Below are 15,199 nucleotides of genomic sequence, written 5' to 3'. Positions count from 1 at the left end.
TGGTCTTGCAGGTGCTGGTGGATCACCAAGGCTGTTTTACTGACATCAGTGCCGGGTGGTCAGGGAAGGGGCATGATGCACACATCTTTTGGAACACTGGACTGTATAGTGCAGGCTACAACTTTCTTTCTTTCCAGATCAGAAGATTCCAATGGGGGATGTGGACATGCCCGTAGTGATCCTGGGAGACCCAGCCCACCCCTTGCTCCCGTGGCTTATGGAGCCTTACGCCAGGAACCTGGCACCAGCAACGAGCACTTCAACAACAGGCTCAGCAAGTGCCGAATAATCTTTGAATGTGACTTTGGGAGATTAAAAGGGCACTATCACCATCTTTTGGCTGTTTAGATCTCAATAAGGAAAATATTCCCATGGTCACTGCGGCCTGCTGCACTCTCCATAATATTTGTGAATCGAAGGGGGAAAAGTTTTCCCAGGGTTATACCGCTAATGCTGATTGGCTGGCTGCAGATTTTGAGCAGCCAGATACAAGGATAATTAGAGGGGCGCAGAGGGAGGCTATTCAAAACAGGGAGGCTTTGAAGGAACATTTTGACAATGATTCCCAGTAATGTGTCTTTATGTGATGCATTCGGCCAGGCAATGTTTACTTGCTGCTTTGAATTTCCCCTGTAGTGCTTGTTTCCTGAGCATTAATTGCAAGGAGCAAATCTTCCTATCTATAGCCACTGTGTTTCAATGTTAGCACTCAGCGATGTATGTATGTATGTATGCATTTCACAAATAAGGCTCATTTAATTTCAAAGACTCAAGTTTAATAACAGGATCAAACACAAACTTTTGATCAACCAGGGAACATGACAAAGAAGAACAAGCTCATGGTTAGGGCTCTCACAGCGGATGTAACTCCAGCTTTCATTGGGAAACCAGTCCATAGGCTTGGAGTGCAAGGGGTACTGTGAGGGACCAGGAACATGTGGGGGATTTTGTGGAGAGCATGGGCCAAAGTTCTGTAGTGGCTGGAGGGGCAGTCTAGAACCGAGGTGCACAGATTGAAGGTTAATGAGGGACTTCAACATCTCTGTGTAGCCCTCCAGGAGCTTTATTATCCACCCCTGCCCCTGTGTCCTTTCCTGGCTATCCGGTCTGAGGCTCGTTGATTGTCTCCCTCCACGCCCTTGCTGCGCTATCTGTTGACTGCAGCACTTTGCAAAACATATCCTCCTTATTCTTCCTGGGTCTGCACCTTATCTGGCGGAGACATTCCACCGGTGTGGACGAGTAAGTCTTCAAGGGCACATCTGCAGAAGGCCAAGTAAAACAATGACCAGAGACAATACTGTGAGTGTGTTCACAGCCATGAATCACAAAAGTTACACACCCCTATTTCTCACTGTCCCTTGGCCAGCACACAGGACAACGCAAGCCCCAAATATGGTGAGTTCATAGGGAGTAGGGAGTTGTGACAGAGGATGTGGAAAAAGCTGAAGTACTCAATGCTTTTTTTGCCTCTGTCTTCACAGACAAGGTCAGCTCCCAGACTACCATACTGGGCAACACAGAAAGGGGAAGGGGTGAGCATCATGGATTCACCAAGGGCAAGTCATGCCTGACCAACCTGATTAGGGAAAGCAGTGGACATAAGACAGAGAGACAAAGATATACTGGATAATGAGTTTCACTTTTGTTCCTACTCAGTTTCACTTTCTGCTCAAATACTACCACAACAGTGCCATGCCGTTTGGTTTGCAAACACTGTTTTGGAATGTTTAAATCCAAATAGAAAATCTAAAATGTCACAGCAATGTTTCTATTGTTATTAAGTTTTGTAAAAGCTTGCTTTTTACAAAAACTACATTCTAGATCTAAATCAATCTGCCAATGACCCTTTGATAGTAGTCTGTGGTTACTGTATGTGTGTGTATTTGGGGATGGGGGACAGAGGGTATAGAGAAACTGCTTGTTGTACATATACTGAGCCATGTTATAGGCTTATAGAATCCATGACACAATGAGCATGACAAAATAATTTTGTAATTGTTTTCATTGCTGCTGTTGAACTAGCCACTTTAAAAAATAAAATCAGTGTTGCACTCTTATTTTTTATCCTGTCAGTAGTATTTATATCTTGAAATAATATCAGTGTTATGTTGCCATATAATACAAAACTATCTTCAAAGTCAATTTTAAATGAGATCATATTGTGTTTTGAAGCCTGGTGAAGGAATGTTTGGTCTATTCCTAAATTCACTGAACTATTTTACTCAGTGATGCCAATGTAAATCTCTCAGGTCCAGTGCTGCAAGGTGTCAATCACTCACAATCCCCAGTGATGTCAATGAGCATTGAGGGTGTACAATACCTTGCAGGATCAAACCCTCAGTCCCTCTGCTATGACTAAGAACAACATTTGGCTTGCTGTTTCCTAACATCTTACTAATTAATGAAAGTATGGGCAGTAGCAGACTTGCTAAAGCATACATGCTGGCTTTTCTTAAGACCCAGCTCCTGGATTCATGCCGTTATGTGAGAATTTCAGCTTTCATTTTTTAAAAAAGTAAGTTTCTAGCCCTCATGATTGCAGAGAAAAGCTTGTAAACATGAACTCTGAAGGTTCAAACACAAAAAAGCAAATAAAAGAACCTCAGTGTATTATTATTATTAATCTCATGATTTTGAAGTTCTGATTCATGATTTGTATTGGCAATACTAAAGTTAACATTTTTTAAAACTAAAAATGTTATCTCAGTCAAACCATAAATCTTTTCAACTTGTCGTGTGCCCAGATGCAAGCAACTCATTTCTACCACCAATTTATATGAATTCAGATCAGGCCCACCAACAGCAATTTCAGGCCCCAGGGCAGAACAGTTCATGGTCCCCCTAGAAAAGGATGGCTGAGATCCAAGAGGGCTTCCGCTGGAAGTTTTTGCTGATTTATTATGTGCCATGCAGGTTCCTGGGCGACTGAGGAGGAGGTATTTGCTACTCAGCTTCCCGGGTTCCTTGGACTCCCCAAGGAGATTACTAATGAACTCCAGCAGCTAAGTAGTAGATACCACCTCCTCAGCTGCTCAGGAACTTGCATGGTGCATAGTAAATAAGCTCGACTCAGGGATGGGGTAGAGAGCATGAGTGGCGGGGGCCTCAGGGGAAGGGCGGATGTGGAGGAGAGGCAGATACGTGTCTATCCTTCCATCCACCCAGGCCCTTTTAAATTGTTGGGCCCCTGAGCAATTGCCCCTTTTACCACCCCCCTCCCCCGGCCCCCGTCGGCGGGCCTTATTCAGGTAAAAGATATTTGCACTCATGTAAATGAGAACCAGTTTTGGCCCATAATATTTAGGAATCAAAATAATTTCATTACAATATATTTGAGGTAGATGAAACACGTAGAACCAGTCAAGCCATTCATGATTAATGTCCAGGGCAGACTGGCTGCCATTGGTTGTGAAATCATAGCTGCAGTTCCATTTAAATCAAAGGGTTTTGCTTTAAGTTAGAATATATTTATAGATTCTACATGCTGCCGTATGAAGATATTTTCTCCCACCACTGGGAACAAAACAAAAAACATGAGGTTCCCGAGTGAGTGTTAGAAATCAGTGTAAACATCCATGAGTGTGAAAAGATGGAAACCATGAGGAGCTTAGGAGATCAGATGGCCAAGCACCAGACTCCAGCAATCACTTCTGTTGGGTCAAGTTACTTATGCCCAGGCCTATAACCTCCAGATATTCTTTTTCTTAGTGCTTCTCTGGCTTATGAAGCTGCCTGTGAACTCCATTTGCTGCAAAAATGTGCAAAATCTTTGTAGCAAATTGCAGAACAACTTTTTGCACGTAGCTACAAATTGGAAAATGGCCCCATCTTGCAGAAGATATTGTTAAGCTAAGTGAATCTTCTGAGCAAAATCAAGGGTTGAGAAAATGGCCTGTTTTTCTAGGAAAATGACTTTTGCATTATAAACATTCGACTTCTTGTTTTCCGGGCAAAAATAGCCATTTTGTCAAAATAGTGAATATGTCCAAATGTCAGGGGTATGAAGACACGTGAACTCAAATGGTGAAATCTCATATTGGTTGCTATTTAGTAAAAATGAACTAACGCAACAACCTGTTACTTACATTAGGGCTAGCCAGCATGGTAATACTGAAATATTTCCTATCTGTGAGTAATTAAAGATCTCTGGTAGCTGCTCTCCAAACAGATGTAGAAAGTTAATGTGTTAATTAATGTCTTACAATAACCTATTTTAAGACAGAGCATTTGAACAAAAGAGTAGCTAATGATTTTTCTCCATGCCTCCATGTCTTTGTAGTCTCTTAGCAGAATTGTTTCCTGCAGATTCTTTGTTTGTTTTTTCCAGGAAATTTCTACCTACCTTATCTCAAAGGAATTTTTACTGGGGTCACCTGCTCTGGCTGTGTACTGTTTGCAGAAGTGTGTTTATCCTTATAACACAAGCATGTTAAATCTTATTACCTGACCTGTGCCTTTTCAGTTCTTTAAAATATATATAGCATACAGGTAATAATAATGAAGAACTTGGGTCAAATGTTCAGAAGTGTCTACGTGATTTAGGGGCCTAAATCCCATTCTTAAAAGTAACTTAAGCACTTAAGCCCAGATTTTTGAAGATATTTAGGCACCTACCTTGCACTGATTTCAATGGGAGTTAGGCATCTAAATAACTTTGAGGCTCTGGGCCTTAGGACCCTAAGTCTCACTGAAGATCAATATGGAGTAATTTGGAGGATTGGGGCCCTCTGCAGATTTTCATGGAACAAGCACAACTTGTAATAACTTGTTTTTGTTCTGAGATGAGAGAAGATAAGGTAAAGTAATATAATTGGGTGATTGATTCAGAAAAGAAAATCAGAGTCAAATATCTTGTGTTTCCGTCACACCTGCCACGCCTGGATTTTATGGACATATTTGTAAAAACTGGCCTCAATTTCTCCACCCATAATTGTCTGCAAGTGCATTGTATTCTCTGAATGTGTCAGGAGTCCTGCAGAAAAAAATAGAATGTGACGTGTGATTTAAAGACTGTCTCACAACACATATATATTTTGCGTAGTATAAAAGCCACCTTAGTTTTGGAGTATCCTAGTTATTGAGTGCTTGACTTTGCCATGCAAATAACATTATTTTAACTTGCTTTTCGTATGTAATACATAGAGAAGAAAAATTACAAACCCCACACAGCTGGTTGGCATGCAAACTTAATTAAAGTTCCAGGGGGGTAGCCGTGTTAGTCTGTATACAGCAAAAACAACGAGAGAGCACTTTAAAGACTAACAAATTTAATTTCTGCAGGCATAAGCAGTCGTGGGCTATATGTCATAGCCGTAGTGTAACCCTTCCCTTTTAAAGGGCCAGAATCATTCCCACTAGTGAAAGTTCAAATTGTGCCTCCAGTGACGGACACCGCAATTGGTAGAGGCGGGGGTTATTTTTATCACTGTCTTTCTCCCAGTGGTTCTGCAAGGGGAGCGCTTTAATCTCTCACAGCTTCATAGAAGCTTAATCAGTGAAGGCTACACTGATGATGCATTGCATCAGTGAATGTCCTGAGTGCGTCCCTCCCCAGCCAGAGCAGACCACTTTTGGGGCTGCACAGATGACTAAAGGCCCAGGCCACCCAAAAAAAGGAGGTTGAAAGCTCCTACCAGAATTAGAACCCTTGAGCAGACTTTCCACCACCCTAGCCTTCCACCAGAGTCTAGTGTAGCAGACGCATCACAGATCATGGGTGAATCCAGCTCATCGACAGCATCGTGTTAGAATAGAGATTTCAGAATTAAGTTGTCAAGGACAAAAGATACACATTTTCTCACTATGTAACTCATGTGACAGGGGCCTAGAGGACAAAACTAATTACCTTGAAAACTGAGTTTGTTTCTCTAGGAATTAATGTCTTTGGTTTCCAGCCAAGCTCCAGCTAACTGTTGATGATTTTTTACTTTTTATGACTGTCATGACCCTAGGCTTATTCTGTTGGCACAGTCTAAAAATCAAAATAATAAACTAGTCTCTGCTACATATTTTAATGTTCACTTTTTAAAAATGAGCATACACTGTTATCAGTATGTGCAAGTGTGCATTTGAATATCATTAAAATAATGTATTACTTCTTCTTTCTAGTTTTCTTCTTTTTCTTCTGCTTGCTTGTCTGTTTGAACAGATTGAGTCAAAAAGCATTGGGCTAAATTCAACAGTGATGTTTGTCTAAAGCAATGGCTTTTCAACTTTTTTTCATATGTGGACTCCTAAAAAATTTCCAATAGAGGTGGAAATCTTAGACATAGTCTGCAGACCCCCAGGGGCCTGTGGACCACAGGTTGAAAAATCACTGGTCTAGAAAATAGGCATTTTTTGCCTACCTTCACACTTCTGGGTTGAATTTTTAGCTATTTATGAATGGAAATATACAAGATGATTCTTTGTTTGGCATAGGGTTAGAGTTAAAGATAGGGTTAGAGTCAGATGTAAGAATAGCATTGGAATTGTTCTTGGTTTAGGATACGGTTAGGATCAGGGCTGTGGCTAGGGTTTAGATTAGGGTTAGGACCATAAGAATGGCTATACTGGACCAGGCCCATGGTCCATCCAGCCCAGTAGCCTGTCTCCAACAGTAGCCAGCACCAAATGCTGCAGAGGCACGTTTACAAACAATAGCTGCAAAATGCAGTTATGGGATAACCTGGCCCCAAGAAAAGTTACTTGCTTTAAACTCCTTTCGTTTGAGGTTAGGTTATGCCTTGAAGCATGAAGGTGCATGTCTCTCCCAAAGTTTTTTATTAAAAAAATCCTAACTCCTGCTATTATTATTCTTCATATTTACGTCCAGTCTTGTTTGAATCCTGCTGGGCTCTTGGTCACAGTGATATCTTGTGGCAATGAGTTCCACAAGATAAGTGTGTGTTATGTGAAAAAAGCATTTCCTTTTTTTCACATTTAAATTTGATTTAAATCTCTGTGAATAAAATGTAGACAACCCAAGATTCAGAAATAGTTCAGGCCCTTATCCTCTCTAGGAGCCTTCACTTCTTGGCTACTGTGGCATTTTAAAGATTGACATTATTATTTCCCCTCTAGATCCTATTTAAATATAGTGCCATTGTCATGAGATATCCACTTTAGTGTCTACACCGATCCATTGCACGTAGCCCCATATATATATTGTCTTAAATCACAGAGAAGAAATATCTGGTGTCCAGCTTTTAGGAATGACAGTATCAATGGGTCAATGATAGTTTCACTGTCTGAAACTAATTTTCACTCCAGTTTTATGGACATTTTGGGGTTGATTTTGCAGTGTGGTTTAACCCCCATTTGTGGTTTCTTTGCTTTAGCTGGCTTTTGGTTGTTGGATAATTTGTCTCTTGCAGATGTCCGTTATCAAAATTTACTTTGAGACTACATCTGCTCTACACACTAGAGGTGTTCTTGCTAGGTACATACACATACTTACACTCGGCGAGCATGAGTATAAATAGGCCTGTAGCTGTGGTAGCCTGAGCAGCGGCTGCATAACTCAGTCATGCTGAATACATACCCCCAGGCTTCAGGTGGGCTTGTACCCAGCATGGCTAAGTTCTACCACCACTGCCGTGTTACCACGGCAACACTACTATTTGTACTCATGCTAGCACTCATCAAGCTAGCGTGAGTATGTGTCTGTGAGCTGGGACTCACACTCCTAGCTCATAGTGTAGACATAACTTTTTTAGATACATTAACATTCATATTCCACCCTGACCCTTCCTCCACTATCTTCTCTTCACTAGACTCAAGGCTACGACCTTTGGAACTGAATCTGTGAGGTACTGAACACCTTCTGGGAGACCCCGAGTACCTTCAGCTCTTAGTGATTCCAGAGAGAGACCTTCAAGAGCAGGTCCTTTAACCTTCACTGACTGGGAGTCTTTCAGGCAAGCTGTTCACTCTTTAGTGATTTCAGAAGGTCCCTTGAAGGAAGACATACCCATGGTTTGCTGACCAGAGCGCTAGGAGGGAGATCAGCGTGCCTCCAGCCGACAGCACTCACAAGCTGGCATTTGTACTGAATGAATCTTTAAAGGACTAGGGATTATGAAACCACAATATTTACAGTATTCTCAAGATCAATGGAGTGATAGAAGAGGCACTTTTTTAAATGGACCCTTTGAAAGGCAAAACGTGCAGTAGTGGGATAGTAGCCTGTCTTTAACCTTGCTCAAGCACAAACATGTATAAAAGAACCATTTCATCTCACCCCCCCTTCCCTTTGCAGCACTGATTTACATCAGGCCATGGGTCAATGTGTACAGTTTCCCTTACCACATTGCTTTTGTTATTATTACTGTTATTTATTGTAAGCCAGGTCTGAGTGTCTCAGTGACACTCTCCCTGCTCAGCAGCTGAAAGGGGGGCACTTTATTTGCATGGGCTCTGTATCTGCATGAGTACAATTAAGTATTTAGCATAACTTACCTAGGTGCTGAGCAAAATGGGAAATGGTTAGCAGGGCTGGTTTTGGGCTACAAACCACTTTTGTGTTAACTGCTGGGGTAATGAAATGTTGTCCTTCAATTGTATGAACAGATGTCAACAAAACTGTGCTTAGTCTGTTATGATAGAATCTGCACCCTACACTAAACAGAGCTCCACAAGGGTGGCAGACAGACGTTTCAGCCTAGAAACGGGGGGGGGGGGGGGGGTAGGGGAGCAGTCTCCTATTGGGATCACACTGGCCCTGGTAAAGGGCTGCCCCCAGGCATGGAGTGATTCTCTCTCCCCATTGTTAAAAGATAGAACTAATGACTCATCTTGGAGTCTTTTGTTTTTTGAAAGCAGGGACATTGCCTGTATGTCAACAGAAGGTTTACCCATGAGCTGAAATCACTAAGAGCTGAAATCACTAAGAGCTGAACCAGTATTGGATCTGGGAAACCTTGCCTGACAACTAACAGAGCTGAGTGAGCACCAGGCAACTCTGGTGAGAGGCTGGCACAGTCAGTGCCAGCCTGATGCGGTTGGCGGAGAGGCCGGCACAGTTGGTGCCGGTGCGGTCGGTGGAGAGGCTGGCACAGTCGGTGCCAGCCTGGGGCGGTCAGGGTCAGTGGAGAGGCCGGCACAGTCGGTGCCAGCTGGGTCAGCGATTGGCAGAGGGGTTGGCACAGTTGGTGCCAGCCCGGTGCAGTCAGCAGGAGCCAGGTGCAGTCAGAGCCAGCGGTCGGTGGGAAACAGGCGTGGTTGCTGCCAGCGGTCGGGGACTCAGCGAGGCCCGAAGGCGGTAGAAGACAGCAGCAGAGGGGGCCTGGTCAAGCCCGTGTCGGACAGGAGCGGCATAGGGGGTGGAGCCACCCCCAAGAGGTGGACATTGCAACCACGCCGGTCAGTACAGGGGGAAGAAGGAAGGGAGAGGCGAAGGACACGTCCTGTATTCTGGGAGGGGTTTGGTTCATTGAGTTCATGAACTCTGTTTGCACTGTTCCCCAAACCAGTGCTGTGTTACCTCTCTTTTGCTATTAAAAGGTTTCTTTCTACACTCAGACTCTGTGCTTGCGAGAGGGGAAATATTGCCTTTTGGGGGTGCCCAGGGAATAGTGTGTAATTTCCCAGGTGACTGGGTGGGGGCTCAAGCCAGTTTGGTGTTGTATCATTGAGAGGGACTCCTAGATATAGAACCCGGCCCTTGCTGCTGCTGACGCGGTCTGGCAGAAGGGTTACATATTATCTGATTAAAATAGCAGCTAGCGGCCCCAGTTGAATTGGGGCTTCATTATGCTGTCACAAAGGAAGGGACAATTGCTGCCCTGAAAAGCTTACAATCAAAATGGACAAGATGGATGAAGGGAAGCATCATTTACCATTTTGCCGCTGAGGACTCAGGCACCGAGAGACTAGCTCCACAAAGATATTTAGGCACCTAACTCTTATTGAGAATCCGGGCCTAAGTGACTTGCCCAAGGTCACACAAGAAGTCTATGGCAAAACTGGACACTGAACCCAGATCTCCTGAGTCCCACTCCACTGCCTTAATCACAAGACCATACTTGCATTCTCTGCGGTGGTCATTTTCATGTAGGAACAGATGCAGGAGAGAAGTCAATAGTTTTGGTCCCTCTCAACTCAGAAGAACATTGAAGTACAAATATATGACAAGATTTTATTTTTCAGTGGGTGCTGTGTACTCAAAATATGTTAAGGGCTCACTTGGGCCTGGTAGGCACAGCCCTGACTGAGAGATGTCTAACCAGCTCTTTTGGACAGTGAGAAATGAAAATGACTAAGGGTCTGGCCCCTTTCCTTCTCTCCCACCTACACTGAGCATAAGTTTGGCTTAGCTGAGGGATCGGGACCTTTATTGCACATTGTTTTGTAAAGAATGAAACTGAACAGTGATTATGTCTGAAAGAAAATGGTATTAAAACATGTCTTCTCACAAGCCCTACAGTATCTCATAGGGTGGGCATTACAGAAAACGAACTGGCGTCGGAATCCAGCATGCACTGTAGAATTCTCCACTAATAAAAGCAATTGGAAAGGCAGACAGACACCGCAAACTTGTTGTTGTTTGATCCCCCGCAAGATAATCTCCCTCTCTTTGCTCATCTAAGGCACCCCAAAGTTCTTGTTAGACAAAATTACATTCTGTAGAAGAACCAGCTCAACCCCTCCAACTGTGGCCATGGACAGGATGGAAGGAGCAGAAGACCAACTTGTGTGCTCAAAAATTTGTCAGAGTAACCTGAGATTTCTCCTAACTGGCACCATACCCAGCTCTTTCTGACTACACAGATACCCTTCAGTGTGAACGCCACATAGCCAGGACCACCATTTTTGACATCTGGACAAAGAGAGGTTATGGCATTTAATGGCACTGACAATGAAATGGATACCATGTAAACCTACAAGAAAATATTTTCAGAAATTAATGTTGATCTTGCCTGCACTATCTGCCAGGAGGTGCCTCTGCACTTCATATCCCCTTGGAAAGGAAGTTGAGGCTCAGACACAGGTGGGGATGCAAGTGAGGAACCATATTGCTGTGGTGATGGAGAACTTTGGGATATCAGAGAGAGGCTGGCCTTCCACAGATGCTACAAGCCTCACAGCATTTCTTTGTGGCTCTCACCACATCTTCAGTGTTGGTAAGTCATGTCCTCTGCTCCTCCACAGGCTATTAAACCCTGCCTGCCACTGAGAGTTATGTGGTGAAAACACTGAATCTTCTGCCTAACTTTGGTTCCCCCATGGCTTTTTAAGTACAAAAGCATCATATTGCCACATATTTTTCCTAAGACAAAACAATTACTGTGGAATCCATGCTCTGCAAATAACTTAGAAAGCCCAATGATATTACTGGAATGTATCAGAGAATTATAAGCAAAGAATATTTTGCAACATACATTTATTTTTATTTAAAGAGCAAAGAATCACTTACTCTTAGGACTGCCTTAGCCAGTGGAGTCAGCTCAAACCAGATACAACAGCAGAGCAGGGAAGAACTTGCTGGCTCAGATTTTGGTTTCTGTTGTTCCTCTCCAGTCACAGCTACTTCAGGAGATCATGTAGACTGGACAGATAAAATCTAGCAGTGTGCATGTTACTTGTCATTTTGACCTCCCCAGTGATTTGTTTATGATAGTGTGTCCAGACTGCACTCATATAAAGTGGAAACATTTAACACTGCCAGATTTTTGGGGCTGGCATAAAAGTCCATCGCCAATTGTAGCCACATACAATTACAGCCGCATACAAGCATGGAATCTGTACAGGGACAGTTGAGAGGTGACACAGACTACTCTTTGAGCTTTCAGAGAAATAGGCTAGATCATCGCAGGAGTGGCTGAGAAGGGATTGAGTATATCATTTCAGCTGCAGTACCTGCATTTCCCATCCACGTAAACACTGACCCGGTTCAGAATGGACCCATATGGGTAGAGGAGTATCTAAAACTGGCTGAGAGGTGGTGCAATTGGCCACACTTATGAAATGGTATGGCCACTTGTGTGTGTGAACATGGAGTGTCTCACAACTGCTCCCGCTGATTGTACCATTACTGGACATGCCAAAATCCTCTAATTCTACACAAGCAAGAATAAGAGATAATCAAAAGGAAGGAAAGCCATTCCTTCATATACCAGAAAAGCATTTCAAAAGTATTCTATTAATTACTAGTCTGTATCAAAAGCTATTTCTGTCAGAATTATCAACAGATTTTGGGATCACCAGGGAGACATCTGGGTGTCTGTTCAGAGAATCCCCTGTGATCATCCGTTTCTTCTTTCAAATAACTTCAAGGAGCAGATGTTTTATCTTAAGTCACCAACATTTTCTTAGAGCTTGTCAGGTCATTCCAGCCTTCCCTTAACACTTCTTCCACCAATCCATGAGAAAGGGCATATCTTTTCCCCAAGCACCTCGGTTGAGTCTGCAGTTCACAGTTCAACTGGCTACCTTAGACATCTCACAAAGAAAAAAAGTTCTTTGAATAAGCATCACTTTTGTTTAGGAGATGCCATAAGAACATCTTCACAAATCCTTTAGGTCAGGGGTTCTCAAACTGGGGGTCGTGACCCCTCAGGGGGTCGTGCGATTATTATGCGGGAGGTTTCAAGCTATCAGCCCTGGTGCATGCTGGTAAGGATGACATGACATGATGGGGTCATCTCTTTTGTGGGGGGTCATCACAGCCTGAAATATTTTCAAAGGGGATCCCAGCAAAAAAAGTTTGAGAACCCCTGCTCTGGCTTGCACCTTTCTACACCAGAAATCGGCTTGATATTTCTTACTGCTTAATGGGACTAAATCAGGGGGCCCAGATTATTTCCATCCAAGGATATTAAAGGAACTGGCACATGAAATTGCACATTAGCAAGGATTTTTAGTGAATCTGTAAAATCAGGGGTTATACCGTATGACTGGAGAATTGCTAACATAGTTCCTATTTTTAAGAAAGGGAAAAAAAGCGATCTGGGTAATTACAGACCTGTTAGTTTGACTTCAATAATATGCAAGGTGTTGGAAAAAATTTTGAAAGAGAAAGTAGTTAAGGACATCGAGGTTTAACAGTAATTGGGACAAAATTCAAGATGGCTTTACAAAAGGTAGGTCATGCCAGACCAACCTGACCTCCTTTTCTGAGAAGATGACAGACTTTTTAGATAAAGGGAATGCAGTGGATCTAATTTACCTAGATTTCAGTAAGGCATTTGATATGGTTCCACATGGGGAATTATTAGTTAAATTGGAAAAGATGGGGATTAATATGAAAATTGGAAGGTGGGTAAAGAACTGGTTAAAGGGGAGACTACAATGAGTCATACTGAAATGTGAACTGTCAGGCTGGAGGGAGGTTACTAGTGAAGTTCCTGTGAGATTGGTCTTGGGACCAATCTTATTTAACCTTTTTATTACTGACCTTGGCACAAAAAGTGGGAGTGTGCTAATAACGTTTGTGGATGATACAAAGTTGGGATGTATTGTTAATACAGAGAAAGATTGGGATATCATACAACAAGATCTGGATGACCTTGTAAACTGGAGTAATAGAAATAGGATAAAATTTAATAGTGGAAAGTACAAGATCATGCATTTATGGACTAATAACAAGGACTTTTGCTATAAACTGGGGATGCATCAGTTGAAAGTGACAGAGGAAGAGACAGACCTGAGCATATTGGTAGATCACAGGATGACTATGAGCCACTAATGAGATGTGACCATGAAAAAAAACTAATGTGGTCCTAGGATGCATCAGGTGCGGTATTTCCAGTAGAGATAGGGAGGTGTTAGTACCGCTATACGAAGAGTTGGTCAGACCTCATCTGGAATAGTGTGTGAAGTTCTGGTCTTCCATGTATAAGAAAGATGAATTCAAAATGGAACAGGTGCAAAGAAGGGCTACTTGGATGATCCGAGGAATTGAAAACCTGTCTTATGAGAGGAGACTCATAGAGCTTGGCTTGTTTAGCCTAAGCAAAAGAAGGCTGGTTGGAGATATGATTGCTCTGTATAAATACATCAGAGGGATAAATACCAGGGAGGGAGAGTTATTGAAGTTCAGCGTCAATGTGGACACAAGAACAAATGGATATAAACTGGCCATCAGGAACTTTAGACTTGAAATTAGATGAAGGTTTCTAACCGTCAGGGGAGTGAAGTTCTGGAACAGCTTTCCAAGGGGAGCAGTGGAGGCAAGAAACCTGCTGGTTTCAAGACTGAGCTTGATAAGTTTATGGAGCAGGTGGTATGATGAGAGCCTAATTTGGCAATTGACTGGACTTAGATTGCTAGTGGTAAATATGCCCAATGGCCTATGATGGGATGTTAGATGGGGTGGGTTCTGAGTTACTACAGAGAATTATTTCTGGGTGGCTGGCTGGTGAGTCTTGCCCACATGTTCAGGGTTTATCTGATTGCCATATTTGGGGTCGGGAAGGAATTTTACCGCAGGGCAGATTGGCAGAGGCCCTGGGGGTTTTTCGCCTTCCTCTGTAGCATGGGGCCTGGGTCACTTGCTGGTGGATTCTTTGTACCTTGAAGTCTTTAAATCATTGTTTGAGGACTTCAGTAACTCAGTCTTAGGTTAGGGGTCTATTACAGGAGTGGGTGGGTGAAGTTTTGTGGCCTGCGTTGTGCAGGAGGTCAGACTAGATGATCAGACTGGTCCCTTCTGACCTTTTAGTCTATGAGTCTCTGAGTCTATAAAGAAATCTTTCCTGTTCCTCTGTAAACAAGGAATCTTTTAATGCTATGATACAGAGGGGCTTCATTATTTGATTTGCACCTTGTAAATTCCCCATTCAGTTAATCTAAAAATTACACTTGTATCAATGAAAAAGCGATTTTTCAACTATCTAACTGATTCTACATTATTAGATTAGGTATATTTATCAGACTAGGGTATAATTAAGCACCTAGTACCTTGGTATCCAAGCAGCAGCATTTAACCAGCAGTAGGATACAATGTCAGAAATAAAAGCTTAATCCAACTAGCCACAAAAATGTTTTACATTTTGTTTTACATTTTCCCAGGGAGGAACTCCAAGCAGTTTAGGCTATTGCTCACATCATTTTAGGATGTTTTTATAAATACCATCAAATTATGCACAAATTATGTGTGATGTTTATTCTGTCAACTTCCATTTTCCAAAGTGAGGAGCCAAGGATTTTGTTTGCTAAATCTAATCCACCTGTGTAAAAATGACTAGCTTGTGGCAGACAGAGCAAGACAGAAATT

This window comes from Emydura macquarii, unplaced genomic scaffold, assembly GCF_026122565.2.
Source record: "Emydura macquarii macquarii isolate MOO-44397 ecotype Brisbane River unplaced genomic scaffold, CSIRO-AGI_Emac_v2 contig_1146, whole genome shotgun sequence".
NCBI lineage: Eukaryota > Metazoa > Chordata > Testudines > Chelidae > Emydura > Emydura macquarii.
This window is presented reverse-complemented; position numbering follows the sequence as displayed.